This window comes from Peromyscus californicus, unplaced genomic scaffold (genome assembly GCF_007827085.1).
Source record: "Peromyscus californicus insignis strain IS unplaced genomic scaffold, ASM782708v3 Scaffold_8__1_contigs__length_139910024, whole genome shotgun sequence".
NCBI classification, from domain to species: Eukaryota; Metazoa; Chordata; class Mammalia; order Rodentia; family Cricetidae; genus Peromyscus; species Peromyscus californicus.
The window spans coordinates 123,753,163-123,772,628 of record NW_026294606.1 but is presented as its reverse complement, the minus strand read 5'-3'; the positions used below and the strand labels follow the sequence as shown (position 1 = coordinate 123,772,628).

Here is a 19,466-nt window from a genome sequence, read left to right as displayed (position 1 = left end):
GATGCTGCGACACTTCCAGCCCAGACTCATCTCCCAGGACAGCACCCACCAGGTCTAGTGGTTATGATGAGTTCATCCAAGGCTCTTGGCTTCCTTATCCTTTCTAAATGCCCAAGACTGCAGGAAAAACATTTAAATAGAGGCGCACACACAGAGAGAAAGGGCTGACACACACATAAGAACCCTCCTGTGAGCCGACACCACCCCCCTTTTCAACACAAGTGGGCCCCCCAGGCCCTGAGTGGTCTTTGGCCTTCAGGTTGCAGGATAGGGCTGTAAACAGCAGCTGTAAGAAGTCCACAGGCCTACAGGGACATGCCCAAAGAGGGGTGCCTGGGCCGATGGGATCCTGGAACCATGTCTCAGAAACAAAGCTGAGGAACAGACAGGGTTAGCCCAGTGGGACAGGCTCAGGAGGACCCAGAGCTGTCTGCAGACACGTGAAGGGCTGTCACTGGGAAGAGGGAATGAATCTGCTGTGTGGCCCGGAGAGGTCAATTGCCAGGACCGAGCAATGGAATTCTGGACAGGAGAGATTTCAAAAGGAACAGACGACTCAACAGAGAAAGGCCACCTGAAGGAAGGTATGAGCGGGCAGTGGTAGAGCTCCCGGCGAGGGGAGGGCAGAGCAAGGCCCCCAGAACTTCCAGTGACTACAGAGGAAGCAGGTGGGAGCTGAGAGGAACAAATGGGCTTTGAATGGCTCACCCCGGCCTGCTCCAGCACCTCCCCCTTGAGTCTGCACATCCTGGGCTGAATGGGCTGGCACAGGGATCCAGAATCCAAACCCTTCTATGGACCACAAATGAATGCCCCGCCAGTGAACCCCCCGGCCACTGTGGTCTAACAAAAACTCACAGTCATCAGACGTGGCGGCACACACCTTTGATCCCAGCGCTTGGGAGGCAGAGGCAGAGGCAGACGGATCTCTGTGAGTTCAAGGCCAGCCTGGTCTGCAGAGCGAGTTCCAGGACAGCCAGAGCTACACAGTGAAGCTCTGTCTCAAGAAACCAAAACCAACAAGAAGGAAAACAACAACTCACAGGTCAAATGAGGCCCCCACCTCAAACAAAGAGGGAGCAATGGGGGGCAAGAAGAGCCACCATACATATGGGAGCAGAGGGGGTTAAAGCTGAACTTGGAGCTCTGCCCTCAGTGTGGGGCTGCAGCTGGCTTCCCAGCCCTCTGGGAGACTCTGTCAGCTGCCTGGGCCCCACCTGACTGGCCTGCCTCAGCCACCCAGCCTGAAACCCCAGTTCTAAGGAAAAGGGCAGCTGTCCAGAGGCTGGGCAAAGGTCACAGCCTGTGGAGAAGAGTCTGTTCCACAAGTCTCACCGAGAGCCATACGGGGTGCATGCCACAGGAGGCAAAGCAGAATTCTGGCCCTGTGCACCTAGAGAGCCTGTGGCTGGAGCAGACCTTCAGTGACACAATCACGTGGGCTTCACAGTAGAACGTCACAGAACTTGGTCACCAAAGACTGGCAGGTGACTGTCTATAGCAGAGCAAAGGGGGCAAATCCAGTGTCACAGAGATAGACTGGGATAAACCAAACTGACGCACATTGAGTGATTTCCCCCGTTTCCACCCTGTGCTATGGAGGTATGCCATACAATCATGGTGAACTGTGTGGTGCGGTCTGGGGACTGGGAAAGGAAGCAAGGGAACTTGGTTCTCCAGGGCTCCAGGGGTAACCCCAGGCTTGCCCCACCATCATTCCTGGTATATCACAAGGGCAACAGCCCTGGGAACAGTCTCCAGGGGAAAGTGCTGCCTGGGTGTCTTCCAAAAAATACAATTAAAACAAACACCCAGGGTTGACGATATGGCTCAGCGGATAAAGGCACTTGTGTGCAAGCTGATGGCCTCAGTTCAATCCCCAGAACCCACATAAAAGTGATGGAGAAAAATAACCCCACAAAGTTGTTCTTTGACCTCCATATGTATCCAGTGGTATGCTCATGTATGCATGCATGCATGCATGCGCGCGCGCACACACACACACACACACACACACACACACACACAAACTATACACACATATAATAATTAAATTCGAATAGCCAGGCGGTGGTGGCGCACGCCTTTAATCCCAGCACTCGGGAGGCAGAGCCAGGTGGATCTTTGTGAGTTCGAAGCCAGCCTGGGCTACAGAGCAAGATCCAGGACAAGCACCAAAAATGGGCTGGAGAGATGGCTCAGAGGTTAAGAGCACTGACTGCTCTTCCAGAGGTCCTGAGTTCAATTCCCAGCAACCACAAGGTGGCTCACAACCATCTGTAATGAGATCTGGTGCCCTCTTCTGGCCTGCAGTCATACATGCTGTATACATAATAAATAAATAAATCTTTAAAAATAATAATAATAATAACAATTAAATTCTTTAAAAAAAAAAAGATATGTCTTTGTTCAAACCCAAACCCAAAGGGGCTATGGCACTGACTACTGTTCTTGAGTACAAGGACAGGCAGGTCTGCCCTAGGAAGCAGGTCAGATGTCTCCCCAAGAGGAAGCTGGGCTCCTGGGTTTGTTCTATTGCTAGGCACACTGACCTCCGGGATTCTCCAAGATGGCAAGACAACCTAAGGGCCAGCAGCAGCACTGAGGCAGTCCATCAGCCTCCAGATGCCCAGTGACCAACCCTGCTAACAGCACCCCACCTCTTTTCCATGCCGAACTCAAGTTGGCCTTTCCAACCCAGCTAAAAGCATCTGTCCTCCCAAATATCCCTCTCCAGTGGGGCCTCTCAAGTGTAAGGACACACGTATGTATCCCCTCTCCCAGTCTAATGTCTAATCCTCCTTACTCCACTACTTTCCCTCAGTTTCTTCTTTTGTTCATTCTCTTAGCCTTCCATGAAATTCCCCTTTGCCTTACGTTGTCCAATGTTTACTTATGTCGAGGGCAGCCGCTACATCTTGAGAGACAGAAAAGCCATGCATTAGCTAAGAGAGTAGTTGCACCCATCAGATGGTCCCACCCTCATCCCCTACCCAGGAAAGGCCCAGGCAAGGTGGGACACACACATGCACACACACATACTCAGACACTGGAGACATACACACACACACACACACACACACACACACGCCTAGTGAGTCAGGAGGTGCCTGTAGTGGGTAGCCGTTCCAGCTTTGACCCTTTGAGGCTTCTGTAACTGTCATGTCTACAAGGCAGAGCCAAGAGAGGACCCTGAAGACCCAAGATCCAGATGGGCCAGCTCTCTTGGTTCCTGGATCCTGGACGTTCGAGGTAGACCAAGCAGAGTTCTCCAGAGAACACCGCTGGACTGCACTACACCTTTCCCAGACCCTGTAACCTATCCCTTCACTTGTAAGTTACCCCACAAAATAAACCTCCCTTTTAACTACGTGGAGTTGCCTTAATATTTAAACCAATAGGCACCCACTTGGACTGCCCAGAGGAAGCTGGAGGAGCAAATAGCAGCTCCTTCCTGGAGGACACGATCAGGACTTGTGAGAGATCTGCAGAAGCATCACTACAGCAGGGTCTGGCTAAAGGATTCCAGAAGCCAAGAGCAGGACCAGAGATTTTACTCTCTGGTGCACTGAAGCTGGAGGCCTCAGACAGGTCTATGACCTCAGCTTTTCTAGACACTATGTCCGCAGGATGAACCATTCATCTGTCTCCTGTGAAATGGGTGAGTGGAGCACCCTGGGAATCCAGACTTGTTAGTGGGTATCTTTCTAGCTACGGGTGTGTCCCTTCTCATAAGGGCAGCTGAGGCTCAGACAAGATGCATGCTGGGTCCTCAGGAGGCAAGATCACCCAAACCCTCCCAGCTCCAACTGAACAACCAAGTAACTTACAAGGCTACAAGCTTGACCTAGAGAGCAGGAGTGAGGTGGAGATGATAGAGACAGGCTGGAGCAGGAGTGAGATGGAGATGCTGGGCTGGAGCAAGAGTTAAGATGGAGATGATAGAGACAGGCTGGAGCAGGAGTGAGATGGAGATGGTGGAGACAGGCTGGAGCAGGAGTGAGATGGAGATGGTGGAGACAGGCTGGAGCAGGAGTGAGATGGAGATGGTGGGCTGGAGCAGGAGTGAGTTGGAGATGGTGGAGACAGGCTGGAGCAAGAGTAAGATGGAGATGATAGAGACAGGCTGGAGCAGGAGTGAGATGGAGATGGTGGAGACAGGCTGGAGCAGGAGTGAGGTAGAGATGGTGGAGACAGGCTGAAGCAGGAGTAAGATGGAGATGATAGAGACAGGCTGGAGCAGAAGTGAGATGGAGATGGTGGAGACAGGCTGGAGCAGGAGTGAGATGGAGATGGTAGAGACAGGCTGGAGCAGAAGTGAGGTAGAGATGGTGGAGACAGGCTGGAGCAAGAGTAAGATGGAGATGATAGAGTCAGGCTGGAGCAGGAGTGAGATGGAGATGGTGGAGACAGGCTGGAGCAAGAGTAAGATGGAGATGATAGAGACAGGCTGGAGCAGGAGTGAGATGGAGATGGTGGAGACAGGCTGGAGCAGGAGTGAGATGGAGATGGTGGGCTGGAGCAGGAGTGAGAAGGAGATGGTGGAGACAGGCTGGAGTAGGAGTGAGATGGAGTTGGTGGGCTGGAGCAGGGGGCCAAAGCCTCTTAGGAAACAGCTGCTGTGCACTGGCCTCAACTCAGCAATGATTCCTTCCCAAGAGGCTTTCCTAAACCCACTCATTATAACAGCCACTTCAGACAGCCCCACACTGCTCAGAGCCTTGAAATGACAAAACTAGCCCAAGTTCTTGCCACTCCCCAGCTGTGTGACCTCTGGGAAGTTACTTAACCTCTCAGAACTTCAATTTCAAGAGGCTGAGTCAAAAAGATCTTGACTTCAAGACCTGCCTGGGCACAGAGTGAGACCCTGTCTCAAAAAAAAAAAAAAAAAAAAAAAAAAAAAAAAAAGGATTTTTTTTCCATCATCTGTAAAACAAAATGATCACCTGCTTTAGTGGCAGAATAAAACCACCCAATAAATGCAGCCATCTAATCATTGAGAAAAGTACTATGTCCCCTCCCTATGCCAACAACCCCATCACTGGAAATAAAGAAGCCCTGACCCTCCACACCCCACCACATCACTCTTGACATGGAGTCAATATGGGTAAGTTGTCTGGGAGATTCCCAGCCCTGTCAAGCAATGGCCTTATGTTTCCTTAAGAAATCAAATGAATGGGCCAAATTGATGCAGGAGGAACGGCTCACACCCCAGCTCCCCCATCAGGCTCATTCAGGCTCATCAGTGGGAAAGCGCCTGTCTAATCTGGTGCTCCACCAGTCACGGGGAAGGCTGAAGCACAGAGAGGTAGTACCATGTAGAACAGGGGAATGTCACACAGCAAATGGGTGTGGGATAGGGACTGGACCAGGAGCTTCAGGTGGGCCCTGCAGGAACAGCACTGGCCCCAACACACACACTCACATATACCTCAGAGTATCCGCAAGCTTCCAGCTTCCAGGGCAGATGGTTGCAGAATGGGGAGAGGAGGTGGAGGGTCAGCACACTGCAGCTGACCCTCGGCAGGCACAAGAGCGGGGAGAAGTGTGGGGTGGAGATGTGTGTGTAAAGGCATGTGCACAAGGCGCAGAGCTGGAGTGGAGGTGTGATGGTCAGAAGACAGCTTTCGGAAGTCACTTCTCACTTTCTGTCTTGTTTTGAGGCAGGGTCCCTCTGGTTTCTGCCATTTCTCCTCATACTTCAAGCTAGCTGGCCCTCCAGTTCCCATGCATGTCTGCGTCCACCTTCCAGCTCACGCTACCTCAGACGGCTTTTTACACAGGCTCCAGAATCCAGACTCGGGCGGTCACGCTTGTGCAGCAAGTGCTCTCACCCACTGAACCCCTTTTTCCAGCCAGAAACCTAGATTTTTGTACAAACTTTACTGAATTTGTAAGTGTTACACTTTAATTCCAAACAAATTTTAATTCTGAGCAGCTGCAGAAAAGAAAGAAGGAAGGAAGGAAGGAAGGAAAGAAGGAAAGAAAAAAGAAAGGAAGGAAAGAAAAAAGAAAGAAAGAGAAGAAGAAAAAAGAAACACAACTCTGGTGCTGTGTGTGCTTCTCAGGTTACCAGTATGCAACCTCCATCCAGGATTTCAGTGCAGGGCCTGAGGATGAGTTCCTGGCAGTGAGTCAAAATGGCATGAGAAGTGCTTGGAAAGTATCTTTCCCCATCAATCAGTGTCTTGGCCGGGTGGTTCAGACTCTACCATCAGCTATTCATTCCATTGCAACAAACCGTGCCCTCCTTGGGCATTCTTTTAAAAAGAGGACTTCAAGAGTTTGTTATGAATGTCTTTGTCTGGAGGAGAGACAAAATAATAATAATAATAGCAATAACTCAACTCTACTGAGCAATTCCGGCACTCAAGTCCGCAGTACGCAACAGACCACAAAGGCTCTGCCAGAGTGCAGAAAAGCATGCAGCTTAGGCAAGAGCTGCTGCCGTTCCCCAACACATGCCCCGGACGGGGATAAACTCTTGGTGTCTGTCCAGCGAGAAGTGTCCTTCACATCTGCCACCTCAGAGTAAGTCCTGCATCTTCCAGCGGCAAAACTCTCTGCTGCCAAATGGCTGGGCATGGCCACTGCTCTGGGCACCTGAAATGAGGGTGGAAGGGCAGAGTCCCAGAATTGGGGAGGGGTGGGAAGAGAGGCAGGGGAAAGTTTGCCTTGATATTTTTTCCCTAAAATGCTGATCTTAGGTCTAGACAAAAGAAAAGATGCTGCTAAAATTACTATGAGCCTTACCCAAAAGGCATCTGGTTACACCTGACTCTAGACCAGTGCTTGTAGAAGGCCCTGTTCTTGCTGGCCCCTGGCTTCCAGAGTAGGGCTCCAAAGGGAGCCTGCAAGACGCGGCAGAGTAAGAGAGAAGCTTGGGCCCAGGCAGGATTTCCCAGGAAGCAAATACAGGCAGGATGAGTACCACAGGGGGCCCCCAAACCAGAGTTCAGGGATCAAGACAGAAAGTCACAGGGACCCGCATGCACATTAGCCCAAAAAAGAGAGGTGGGTAGAGCCTGCTCTGAACAGGTCTCAGGAGAGCTGAGACCCCGGAGGGAGGAGAAAGTAAGGTGGAGTTCGAGAAAAAGGAAAAATCAGTAAGAAACGAGAGCCCCTCGTGTAGGCTCTGCATCAGGGGCTTCATGCAGCCTACCCACCTGTCACGTGACTCGATCAAGTACTAGCAGATGTAGTTCTCGATGGCTCAGCAGTGATGAGCTTGGGGCCCAGAGAGGTTCGAACACCAGTCCAGAGTCACTCAGGTAGATACCAGATCTTCCGTCTACCTGTCTCAGTCAGTTCCCAAGCTCTTAGCTCCGACATGGTGGCCTTTTTGAGTTCATCAAATGTGCCAAGCCCTTCTTACCACTGGGTGCAGTAAGCTGCGTGCACCATCACCACCACAGTCTCACCCCACACCAGGTCACTACCATCACCTCCTTACTCCTACCTTAGCCAAAGGTCCACCACACCTTTTCTCGAAGCTTCGGTTCGTTTGAAATCCAATCTGGTACTCCAGGGTGCTCTGGTCTAACTGAACTTGACCATAGCATCACAGTCACAGCCTAATTTTCAGAGGCAAGGCTACATACATAAGCCACCTGAGGGACTAGTGAAAACTCAGACTCCATTTACATAGTGGCTAACAATCACCAACAACTCCAGCTAAAGGGATCTGACCCCTCTTCTGGCCTCCTTAGATACCTGCACTCACACAGATATATACATACACATAAACAAAAATTTAAATAAACAAGTAGTTCCCGGTCACTAGTCACAACAGCCATGTGTAGCCAGTGTCCACTCTGCTGAATAGCACACATGGACACATTTCCATGCTGTGGAAGTTCTGCTGGCCAACGCTAATCTAGCCCTAGAGCAGACACTGCCGGCAGTCAGACCCACATCCACCAGTTTCTGATCTTTCAGTACTGTGCTGAGCTCGCAGAGGGCCCTCAAGAAATGCTGAATAAAAGTGAGGGATGGAAAGGAGGAAGAAAGGAGAGATAAATGGAGATCGAGAGGATAGCCAGATGGAATGACTGATGGACAGACAGACTGATGGATAAATCATGATGAGCAGGTGGACGGATGGATGGATGGATGGATGGATGGATGGATGGATGGATGGATGGATGGATGGATGGATGGGTCTGGATCTGGATGGATGGATGGATGGATGGATGGATGGATGGATGGATGGATGGATGGATGGATGGATGGATGGGTCTGGATCAGAATCCCCAGCACCTTATGTTAATATTCTGATCCGCCCCCTTGAAATCCCGCCCCTTGGTGCTGCCCTGCGTCCTGACGTAAAAGCTTCATTTAAGGAAAAGCTCCGCCCCTTCTCTCTCTTCCGCTTTCCTCTCAGGAGGTGAGCACCCTTGAACCCCCTCTCTCTTCCTCCCTCTCCTTTCTGTCTTTTCCTGTCTTTCTCTTTATCCCTCATTATAATAAACCATTTCTGCGGATGGGTGCAGCCTCTGGGTTGTGAATGTCCAGCGGTCACCGCCCACGCCATGCCTGCGGGGCTTGCCTGCCACCCACCTGAGCATGGTCCCCTGTACGTGTGGGGTACCCTGGCCGGGCCAGCTGGGGGTTTCCCATGCGCACATAACTCATAATACCTTAACTCTCAGAGATCAAACACCCACACATGGAAAACCTTACCTAACTGTCCTATCATAAGCCCTCTGCTCAATCCAGCTGCCCCTGCCCCGGACACGAGCAGCCGAGGACTGTCCCACAAGGCCCTGTAACCACGCCTTGCTGGACTACGAGAGACCCATGTTGGAAGAGAAGTATCAATTCTAAAATGCCTCCACTATTGTGAGTTCTTAGAGCAGACAAGCGCTGACACGCAGTCTTTAATAGCTTCAGTTCTGAGAGCCTTGAAGACATTTCCTTCCAACTAAGTAACCCAAATAAATGTAGCATTTTTTTATAGAGAAATAATTAAAGAGCAGATGGTGTTGCTTACTTTGAAATGTTTGCTCTAAAATAGATTTGTGTGCACCTTGGTTGGAGTTCATCCCCCTCTGCATCCATGTGTCAGGAAAGGAGATCAGCTTGCTAATTACCTGGCTGTCTTTTCCCTACAAGATCCCAATTTAAGAATCTCGTTTCATTCTAAGAAAATTAATTCAAAATGCCAAATAATTTAAAAATGTATTAAGATTCCCCTTAGACCAGAATGCAAAAAGGAGTTTTCATCTGTCTGCTCAAAATCACCTTGGGTAGGAAGATTGAAGTTTAGCTCTTAAGACTTGATCCCCCAAACTGGGCTTGGGGCACAGCTATCGGTTCCAGATGTCCACAGAACGTTTCATTTAAAGTATATGTGCTTTTAAATTGGTCTCTGACCATTTTTCTGCTATGTGTCTCTAAGCACTCCACACATTTTCCCAACCCTTGGAGGCTGTTCTCCTCGGAAGCTAGCCTCTTTTATTTGCATTGGAGGTAACCTATTTCCAGCATGCCAAAATCTGTACATTTTCAAAGCCACTTTTGGAGATTTTATAGCCTAGAATGGAATAAAATTTAAATTTAATAAAATTTGAGACCTGAACCCAAAAAAAAAGAAAAAGAAAAAGAAAAGAAAGAGAAATGAACTGGTTTAAAAGCCAGCTACTCAGACACTGAGGAAAATACCCTGAGAAAACCCCACGGGGCGGAGACCGTGGTTAGCCTGCCAAATGTCATTTGGGGCTGGCTTCAGAAGAGAACCAGAGCTGAGGATGCAATGCAATTATTTAAATCCAGAAAGAAAAATGTTTGCTCCCAAATTTGGCAGCAAATGACAACCTCCCCTTCCAACTGCCTCTAAGCATGCTTGAGGAAGCTTCCTGCCCGGGAGCCACTTAGGACAGAAGTCACACCTGGGCTTGAGGTGAGCTTTGCACTATCAAAGGTCCTGGTTTTTTATTTGTTTGTTTGTTTGTTTGTTTGTTTAATCACATGAACTGGAGTTGCAATCAAAGCCTCCGTAAGGTAGCAAGTTACGCTTTCTTTAAATCGCAGGTTAGAACATGAGATTTCTCTTTGTTTCTCTGTCACCGCCTCTGTCCCTGGCTGGCAGCCCCCTCCTCTGGCCCTGTAGCGCACTCTCTTCCTCCCCTTAGCTTGGTTCTGGGTGTGAAGGCCCTGGGCTATCACTCAGGCCTTTCATGGGTCCAGGGAAAGAAGCCACACTGATGCCACACGCCTCGGGTATTTACTGCCAACCCCCCACAGCCCCATCCCTCTGCAGCACTGGAAGGTGCCCTTCTCAGGCCAAGGCTTTTGTATTCCAGTTCTCATTGGGTTTGTCTGTACACTACCACCATCACCACCACTACCACCCCCCATGACTTGGTTATCTCCATGGCTCTTGTCCTGTTATAGGGCAGAGCCGCAGAAACCAGGAGGTGGAAAGAAGAGACTCTCCAGCAACTGGCTGACTCCCCACAGGAACATGGGCAGAACTCCCGGGGGGGGGGGGGGGGGGGGGGGGGGGGGGGGGGGTTGCGGGTTGAGGACAGCTCCCAACTCTTAAGGCTGCTCTGAGATTACAGGTATGTTGGGCCTTAGTTAGGGTCAGCTCATTTTCCTACATCTCTCCCACAAGAATCTTTTCCCCCCTAGTGTTGATTATCAACTGTGTTTTCAATGCTAGGCAAGCGCTCTACCCCTGGGCTGCATCCAGCCAGTTGCAGGAAATTTTGAAGATTAGTCGGGGCCAGAAAGGATGCAGCTCCATTATCCCTCTTCCTGAGAATGAATACCCCACTGTAAGGCCCCATGGGGGTCAGCCCCAGGTGTCCTTGGTGAGAACTGAGCTTTCCAGCACTTTGTATCTCCCTGCTTCCCTTGTCCCAGCCCTCAGGCCTGCTCTCTTTCTCATAATCCATGGTTTTTCTTTCCCAGGATAAGCCTTGTCCTCCAGAAACCTTCCCTGGGCAGAGTTCATAGCAGGGCTGCTTGCAGCAAGCTGGTGACCTACTCCACCTCACAGAGACACTAACTCATCCATTGAACAGATCGAAACACCAAGGCTCACACTGGTGAAATGACTTGCCTGGCTAGGGGTCAGCTGAAGCCAGGACTGAAATGCGTCTGTACATGCTTGCATGGCTGATTCTGGGGACCCTCCATCAGCAAGGCCTGGCTCTGGGTGTGGCCCAGGGGACCCTGAGTCATCTCTACTCTCTCATCAGGCCGTCCTGGTGACTAATGACTCTGGGCAAGACCATGTGGGGGACAGGAATCCTGGGATCGACCTTGAACTTAAGAGGCTGCAAGCTCTGGGCAGGGTTACTAACAAACCAGAAGTAACCCGAGCCAGCCCTCAGATGGAAGCACGGGAGGCTGGCCGGCCTGCCGGCGCTGGCATCCCCAGCGGAAGCGAGCCTCCCTTCTCCATTTCACCCGCCTCTGTTCTGCACAGCCCTTTCTCTGTGGCAACAAAGCCACTCGGGCTCATCAAGCGCTGAGAAAGGGCCAGACCCTGTGCTGACTGCTTTATCTTGTTTAATCTTCAGCACAGAGCAAAGCACGGGGGTTTCTCCTGCATCCCAGGCGAGGAAACCGAGGCAGCTGGGGCTCTCATGACAGATCTCCGATCCAGGTTCTGGAGCAAGGCCTGTGTCTTACCATTGCCCTGTCTGGCCATTGGGATAGGGAGTTCCTAAGTGAGAGTACAGGAGACCTAACATCTCTGTGGTGCTCGAGGAGAGGCTGTGACTCCTCGTTAGGATTAAAAAGAGAAAGAGGGGACAGTGAGGACACAGGAGGGTTATCTGCAAGTCTGCTCACGTTTGAAGAAGTTTACATATATCTAAACATAGAATGTTTGTACTCACCCACACGCAGCTCCTGAACATACAGCAGCCTTTATTTGAGACTTTATGAATGCTGAAATATTCCAAATCCAAAGGCTCAAGCCGGGCAGTGGTGGCACACACCTTTAATCCCAGCGCTCCGGAGGCAGAGGCAGGTGGGATCTCTGTGAGTTGGAGGACCCCTGGTCTACAAAGTGAGTTCCAGGACAGCCAGAGTTATTACACTGAGAAACCCTATCTCAAAAACAAACAAACAAAAAAACCCAAAAGGTTCACTAGACATGAAGGCTGAGGCAAGAAGTTCACAAGTTCAAGGCCAGCCTGACAAATTCGTAAGATTCTGTCTCAAGCCGGGCGGTGGTGGCGCACGCCTTTAATCCCAGCACTCGGGAGGCAGAGCCAGGCGGATCTCTGTGAGTTCGAGGCCAGCCTGGACTACCAAGTGAGTTCCAGGAAAGGCGCAAAGCTACACAGGGAAACCCTGTCTCGAAAAACCAAAAAAAAAAAAAAAAAAAAAAAAAAAAGAAAGCAGGCTGAGTAAGCCAAGAGAAGCAAGCCAATAATCCGCATGCCTCGGCTTCAGTTAGCCGGGCGGTGGTGGCGCACGCCTTTAATCCCAGCACTCGGGAGGCAGAGCCAGGCGGATCTCTGTGAGTTCGAGGCCAGCCTGGGCTACCAAGTGAGTTCCAGGAAAGGCGCAAAGCTACACAGAGAAACCCTGTCTCGAAAAACCAAAAAAAAAAAAAAAAAGATTCTGTCTCAAAAATTACAAAACTATAGAGCAGCAGATGTACCTCCATGATAGAACACTTGCCTAACAAATATGAGCGCAATCCTCAGTACTAAAAACAAAATAAAATTTAAATTAAAAAAGTTAATTTGCTCACCCAGGCCTGAGAATTGTCAGTTTCAAACTTGGACAGAAAATCTCAAGTTCAGATTCTTCTCTGTCACACTTTCAAGCTCAGAAACTTGTACATCACAAACGACTGCAACCTGAGGCCACAAACTGCCTGGGCCTCCAGCAGACCTGGCCATGGGAATGAGCAACTGAGGCTCAGAGAGGTGAAGGACACATCTCCCTGCTCCTCAGCTAACGAGTGGCAGAGCCAGGTTTGGAACCCAGGGGTCCACAGTTCTCCCCACCCGCTTCTAACTTCCAGGCACACCATCCAGGATGACGACCCGCAGCTGGATGCTCGGGGGCCCAGGGGATAACAAAGATTCTACACAGCTCTCCAGGAATGCAGAGGTTCAGGAAGACAGGGGCAATGGACTGAGTGCTGGATGCCTGGGCTACACCCAGGCCAGGGCATAAACCAGGGCAAGGCACTTCCCTTCTGGAATCATTCCAGGACTCCCATCCAAGGTCCCTGCGGAGCTTCCCCAGGTCTCCCCCAGAGAGGAAATTCGATCCTTTTGCTTTCTCTTCTGGGACCCCATCTCCCTGCCAGATGTCAAGCTGCCTGGTCACCAGCTTAGTCCAGGGTGCCCCATAACAGAGGCCCTGGGATCAGTTGGTAGATGCGCCCCCAACCCCCCCAGCCCAAGTACAGCTGCCCTTCTCAATGACGGGAAAGAAACTCCTGGACGATTCTTAAGGCTTGAAATAAAGTTTAAATATTACTTGGAAATTACTAAACAAATCAAATCACTGTTAAGTGGATGTCGTGGGCTTCCTCTAGACAATACGTTTAATGAAGATTATTGTCCTCCTGGTTATAGTCTGAGATTTGCATTTTATTATCAGAGAACCACTTATGCATTACTCTAGGATTTTCATTAGGTAAATAAATTTTTATGTGGATTTCATTATACTCCCTTGGCTGAAATTCTGATCACTTAACAGCAAGAATGCTGTTCCAACATCCTGTCAGTCAGGATGTCGCCGTTTCCTTGCGTTGCTGAAAAGTACTTTTTTAAAAACCTGGTGTCGATGGGGAAGGGAAAAGCAGGGTCAGAACTCAGGGTGGATTTCATCCCCAGTTCCTTTGCTGAAACACGCCCTAGAAAGGAATTTCGTGTTTCAAAACACGTGTGTCCTTTTGCACATACACTGTGTGAGATTTATATGAATTGTACACAGTTTCTCTACTTTGGCCACATGGAGGTAAATGGATTCAACAGCTCCAGGACCAGAGAGACTGAGGTACAGGCTAGAACTGGAGAGGCAGAGTTGAAAGAGACATGCATGGGAAGATTCAGGAAGGAAGACAGTAGAGGGAAGCATTCCTGGAACCTCAGCCATCAGCAGGAAAAAAAAAAAAAAATCATTTCTAAGAAGTCTAATACGAAGCAATTAAGCTAATTGGAATCTAGCCTGTACAGGGCGCCTCCGGAAACTGGAGACCAAGGGACTCTCCTTGCTGGAAACTCACACCTCAGTATGAATGAGTGAGGGATGGAATGAATGAAGCAACTTGCCACAGACCCTCACCTTCAGACCCAATCTCACCAGCCCTGTGAGAAGACACAGGTGGTCCTGGATGGCCCTTTCCTATTGGCTCTCAGGGTTTCACAGGAACTAGCTAACGGAAGGGGGAGGGGGAGACCCTACTTGTTTTGTTTGTTTGTTTTTTGTTGTTGTTTGTTTTTTGTTTTGTTTTTTCGAGACAAGGTTTCTCTGTGTAGCTTTGGTGCCTGTCCTGGATCTCACTATATAGACCAGGCTGGCCTCGAACTCACAGAGATCCACCTGGCCCTGCCTCCCGAGTGCTGGGATTAAAGGCGTGCTCCACCACTGCCGGCTGGGACCCTACTTCTTATTTAAAAGGGCTGTCCCACGCCACAGACTGGGCTGGACCCTTGTTTATTATCACATCCCTCTTTGGTCAGCCCAAAGGACCCAAATGGACCCTTCAAGATAGCTTTGCTGAAAGCACATCACCACCAGGCAAACTCCCAAAATGGCCCAGGGAAGTACAGAAGGAGGGGAGCCCACACGAGACCTGCTCAGGAGAAAGAAACAGGGTCAGGCTCCACATCCTGACAGCAGCACCTCAACGTCCTGCCCAGCACTGGGACTGAAGTGCAGTGGAGTCCCTCGTAACCTGTTTGATTTGGAGGAGGCCATTATCCTCGCCAGCGCTCAGATTCTTGTCTGTAATAGTAATGGCGGTAACCACATTGCCTCACAGGGTTGGGACAGCTAAAAGCGACTTGAACCGGGAGTGTATAAATAGGAGGGTCAGGGATGTTGAAGACATCCACGGATCACCACGGAATGCTGTCTATGACCATCGGCCCACAGCACTTGCCTTTCCACAGCTGCTTTAGCTAGCAACAGTGAAGGCACCAAAGGTACCAAAGGTACCTGGACTCCAACCTCAAGCATCTTCAGGACACAAAACCCCAGAGCGGACATCTGGGACTCTCCAGCAGGAAGTCAGCTGTGCTTCTCGAGGACCTTTGGGCTTTTTAGAGTTGGTTTTGTTTGTCTGTTGAGACAGCCTCACCATATAGCCCGGGCTGGCCTTAAACCCTCAGTCCTCCAGCTGTGGTCCTTCTGGTGTCGGGACTGTTGGCCTGTGCCACCTGAGAAATGAAGATGTCCAACCGGAGGGCCCTAAGGATAACAGTGTTCTTCCCGGAAGAGAGGTGTGTTTATTTTGTTTATATTTGTGTGCACGTTCCCATCTGCAACTGAGTAGATAGAGCAACTTTTTTTTTTTTTAAGGAGATAGGATCTCACTATATCGCCCAGGCTGGTCTTATACTCATAAGCTCAAACTATTCTCCTGCCTCAGCTCTCCAAGGAGCTGGAACTATAAACACGGGCCACTGTGCCCAGTTCCATGCCAACATTTCAAAGTTTTTTTTCATGGGCGGGGTGGGGGGTGGGACACACGCAACTCTTTCTGCTTTCCAGCTGCCTTGTGCCCTGAGCAATCACTTCTCTTGTCACTCCTCACAGTGTGGCCTGTACCTGCCACCCAGCCACTCAGCTTCAAACACTCGTCCTCCGCAGCTTGCCCACTGTCTACTATCATAACACCCTGTGCTCAATATCCCTTCTCTTGCTTATTGTGTCCCACCCCTAACAACAACCAGAGCTCCTGTGGTCCCAGGAACCTGGGACATCTTTCACCATGGCACCAAAAGCCTGGCTCGAAAAAGTACTAGGCAGACAGACAGAAGTCAACTTTAAATCCTCCCTCCCCTTCACCAGCCCAGTCCCAAGAATCTCTTTCCCACACTCCTCCAGAAGTCTTAGTCTTGACTGCTAAAAGAACTGTGGGCAGAGGCATGTGAGCCTTGTGGACAACTCTCTCCAAAAGCGATGGAGAACACATCCCTACAGATCCCCTCACATGACGCTCAGCCATTGCCGCTCAGAATCTCACTTGTCCCCAAATACCTACTGTTGATCGTGGTAACCACCTACGTGAATAGACCATTTGTTGCAAGAACATAATATTTTCCTTGGCTTTTTAGGCACCAATCTGGCAAATGAGCATTTCCCCACCTAACCTTCTGATGGCTTTATGTGAGTGGTTAATTAGAATTACACACACATGTTTATAAAAGTTTAAATAAAGCATAGTTCGAGTTGGTGAAAATATATGTAATTACTCACACCGACACTTCCCACTGAAAAGAAAGGCAACATAAGCAAGGCCCTGGAAGGGCCAGCGGGTGGAGGAAGCCTCTGCCAGCTCCAACAGTTCCACCTTGGGGGACAGAGCCTGAAGCCGCACCACCAAGCCGCTGCTGCTAACGCTGCAGCCAACACATTCCCAAAGGGTGCTGGGGAGACACTGGGCTGCTGGAGTGGCCCTGTGCATACACAAAAAGGCCCTTCTCGGGGCCCTAGCCAGCCATGGAGGAGAGGCCTGGAGACCAGGAGAGCCCTTCCCTACACCCAGGGAGACGCCTCCTAGCTAAGCTAAGCAGAGCTTTGAGCAGCCAGAGGACGCAAACACCCAGGGCTTTGCAGCAGGACTACTGTCTTCAAGGCCCTTCCCCTCTGGGCTTCCTCGGCTGACCTAGATCCTTCCCTGCCATCCACTTCTGTTCCACTCACTCTCGTGGCCATTTCTCCCTCCCCTCCCAAGTTTCAATAAGGTGGTTGCGTCCACATCCTGTGGGTGTGCCCAGACCCACTTCAACTTCCTACAGTGAGCGGTCGGTCGGATAGTTCCCGCTAGGAATTCCTGGCAGCTACCAGATGACTTGCCTTGGACAAAGAGGTCTCAGTTGTTCTCATCACCTTTGTGCTGTCTAGAAAATCCTGCTGGCTCCTGGGCCAGCCTCCCTACTCAGTAGCAGATGTCCAAGATGCTTTCCTGGGACAGGGAGGGCTGATAACACTGTGGGAAGAGTGGTCCTGGGGCAAAGTGACCCAGCCATTGTGGGCAAGGGTGAGATCCTGAGGCCGGTTCATCAGTGCTGCCCGCAGGCTGCAGCCACAGACCTGCCAACCGAGCACCCTTAGAGCTCCCATCTCTCACCAATGCATGCCCTGAGACAGGGTGGACTTTCCCCATTGGCCCTCGACTGCAACTGTAAAGAGCCAATAGGTCCAGAGGCTCCTGGGGGACTCTTCTTCCTCACAGAACAAAGAACAGAAGAAAACTTGGGCCCTAAGGGACCAGGACCCAGCAGATAAGGCAGGGCACAGAGAAGGGCCTGGTAAACACAGGCTCCTTCGCTCGGGGAAGATTTGAAAATGACATGACTGCCTGGCACCTCTGGGTCTTTCCTCCTTCCCTCTGAGCAGTCTCCTGAAGCCCAGGGACTCGATCCAAACGGAGCTAAGAGTCTAGCAAGGGAGGAACCGCAAGCAAGTAAAACAAATCAATCCTGCTGAGAATAGCTCATCTGACATTAAGGAAAGTGAGAGAGAGAGAGATGGACGGCAGTGACCCTACCATGTCCAGGCAAGCAAGGTGCTCTGAAAAGCCTTGCTGAGTGACCTTGCACCTAAGCAGGAAGGCTGACTCCAAAAGGCTGGGAAGGGGTCTGCCAGTCTAGGAAGGAAGCAAGTGTGTTCCTGACGAGGGAAAGGCACACAGAGGAAAGAAAGGACTGAGGTGGGGTTGGAGTAGAGCATGGGGCACTGAAATGGTATTCTAGAACCTTACATGCAAAAGGTACAAGCATTTATAGCCCTCCTGGAGCCTTCTCACTCACAGCCTTCCCACCTCCTTCTTTCTTGCTGACCCAACAAAGATTTTGTTTAGATGTCCTCAGAGGCCACTAACTCCAAGGAGTGATGCTCCCTCGCTTGGCCTGTGGCTGGACTGGGTATCAGAGGATATCATTCTCATCAATAAGACACAAAGGAGGGACTGTGGGGTCATTTAGAAGAGGCAACTCTCATCCTCTAAAGACACACCTTTGTCTGGGAATTTCTCTTCCCTGGTCTGGGACACAAACGTGTGGGGTGTGGTCTCTGGTACAACAGCAGACATTTCCCTCGGAGTCAAATCTGAGCACAAGGGCCAGTGTGTTGAGCAGAACAGAGCAGAACCATGAAAACCACCTGGGTCTAGGCTGGCTGAACTGAGTAGTATTCCACAGCTACACGCACTGCTCCAGGCCGCTCCTCCCATTATTTCCTGCAGTCTCTTATTCTTGGGCTGCTCTGCATCTGAGTTACTGGCCTTGCTGCCTAAAGCATCCTGCCTGAATGGTGCCTGAACTGACTCCTGTTAGTCAGTCAGTTCCTCCAACAGCTGGCTCTGTCCCCTCTCCTGAGGATCTTTTCAGCTTCTCTGCACTCTGGAGCCCTTAGATGGGGGGAGAAATGTTATCCAGAGCAAAGTATCGGTCATCGATGCAGGGTGGAGAGGAGACTTCAGCTTAACACCTCAAAAAGGGCTTGACTCTAGGCTCATGCCCAACAGGAGAGGTAAGAGCTCATAATGGAACCTTCTTGGCAGGTTTCACATTTAACATTCCTGGCAGCTGGAGAAACTGAAAACATGGAACAAGGGTTGAGAGGGCAAACGCCAGAGCCAGGAAACCTGGGTTCAAATCCTAACACTTCCGTCTATTTACCAGTTATATAACCTCAGGCCCCAGAGCCTCAGTATCATCATCCATAAAATCAGGGGGCTCCTGCTTAGAGCTGTTGGGAGGGCAGCAGCAGACCATGGTATACAGAGCACAGAGCCCAGACTAAGCGGTTTTCCAACCAGGGCTGTCCACAGTGAATAAAAGGAGACTACAGGAACTACTTCCGTGAGGTGATAGCAGACCCCTCCAAGCATCAGGAGGTGCAGGGTGGTGAGCAGCGCTCACTTCACAGCTTCCTTTTGAGAAAGTGGAGGCTCTAAAAAGCAGTCAGGATCAAAGAGCCCAGGATGCTCACCCAGCTTCCATCCTGGTCAAGCCATTTCTTAATGGGACGGTACTATTCTGGGTCCACTCAGTACAAGCAGATTTCAAGTTTCTTTAGAATAGGCTAAAACGCCATCCCAGCTAAGCCAGCTGACCCATCCAGATTATGCTGCTTGAGTCTAAAGCACAGACTGAGATTATGAAATGATCTAAAATGAGCCACTAAGGAAAAGGCCAAGAACGTTCTAGAAAAGGGAAGCCACTGGGAATGAGGATATGACCTCTCACGGTGTCTTTTTCTCCAGATCTCCTCTCTTCCATGCACTGTCTTCAGGAGGTCCCTGAGCTCAC

At 50.4% G+C, this 19,466-nt stretch overlaps 1 protein-coding gene across 3 annotated transcripts in view; it reads right to left on the bottom strand.

Annotated features, from left to right (window-relative positions):
* Znf423 (zinc finger protein 423) overlaps positions 1–19,466 on the bottom strand; it is a 304,941-nt gene that overhangs the window by 263,287 nt on the left and 22,188 nt on the right. The window lies entirely within an intron of this gene.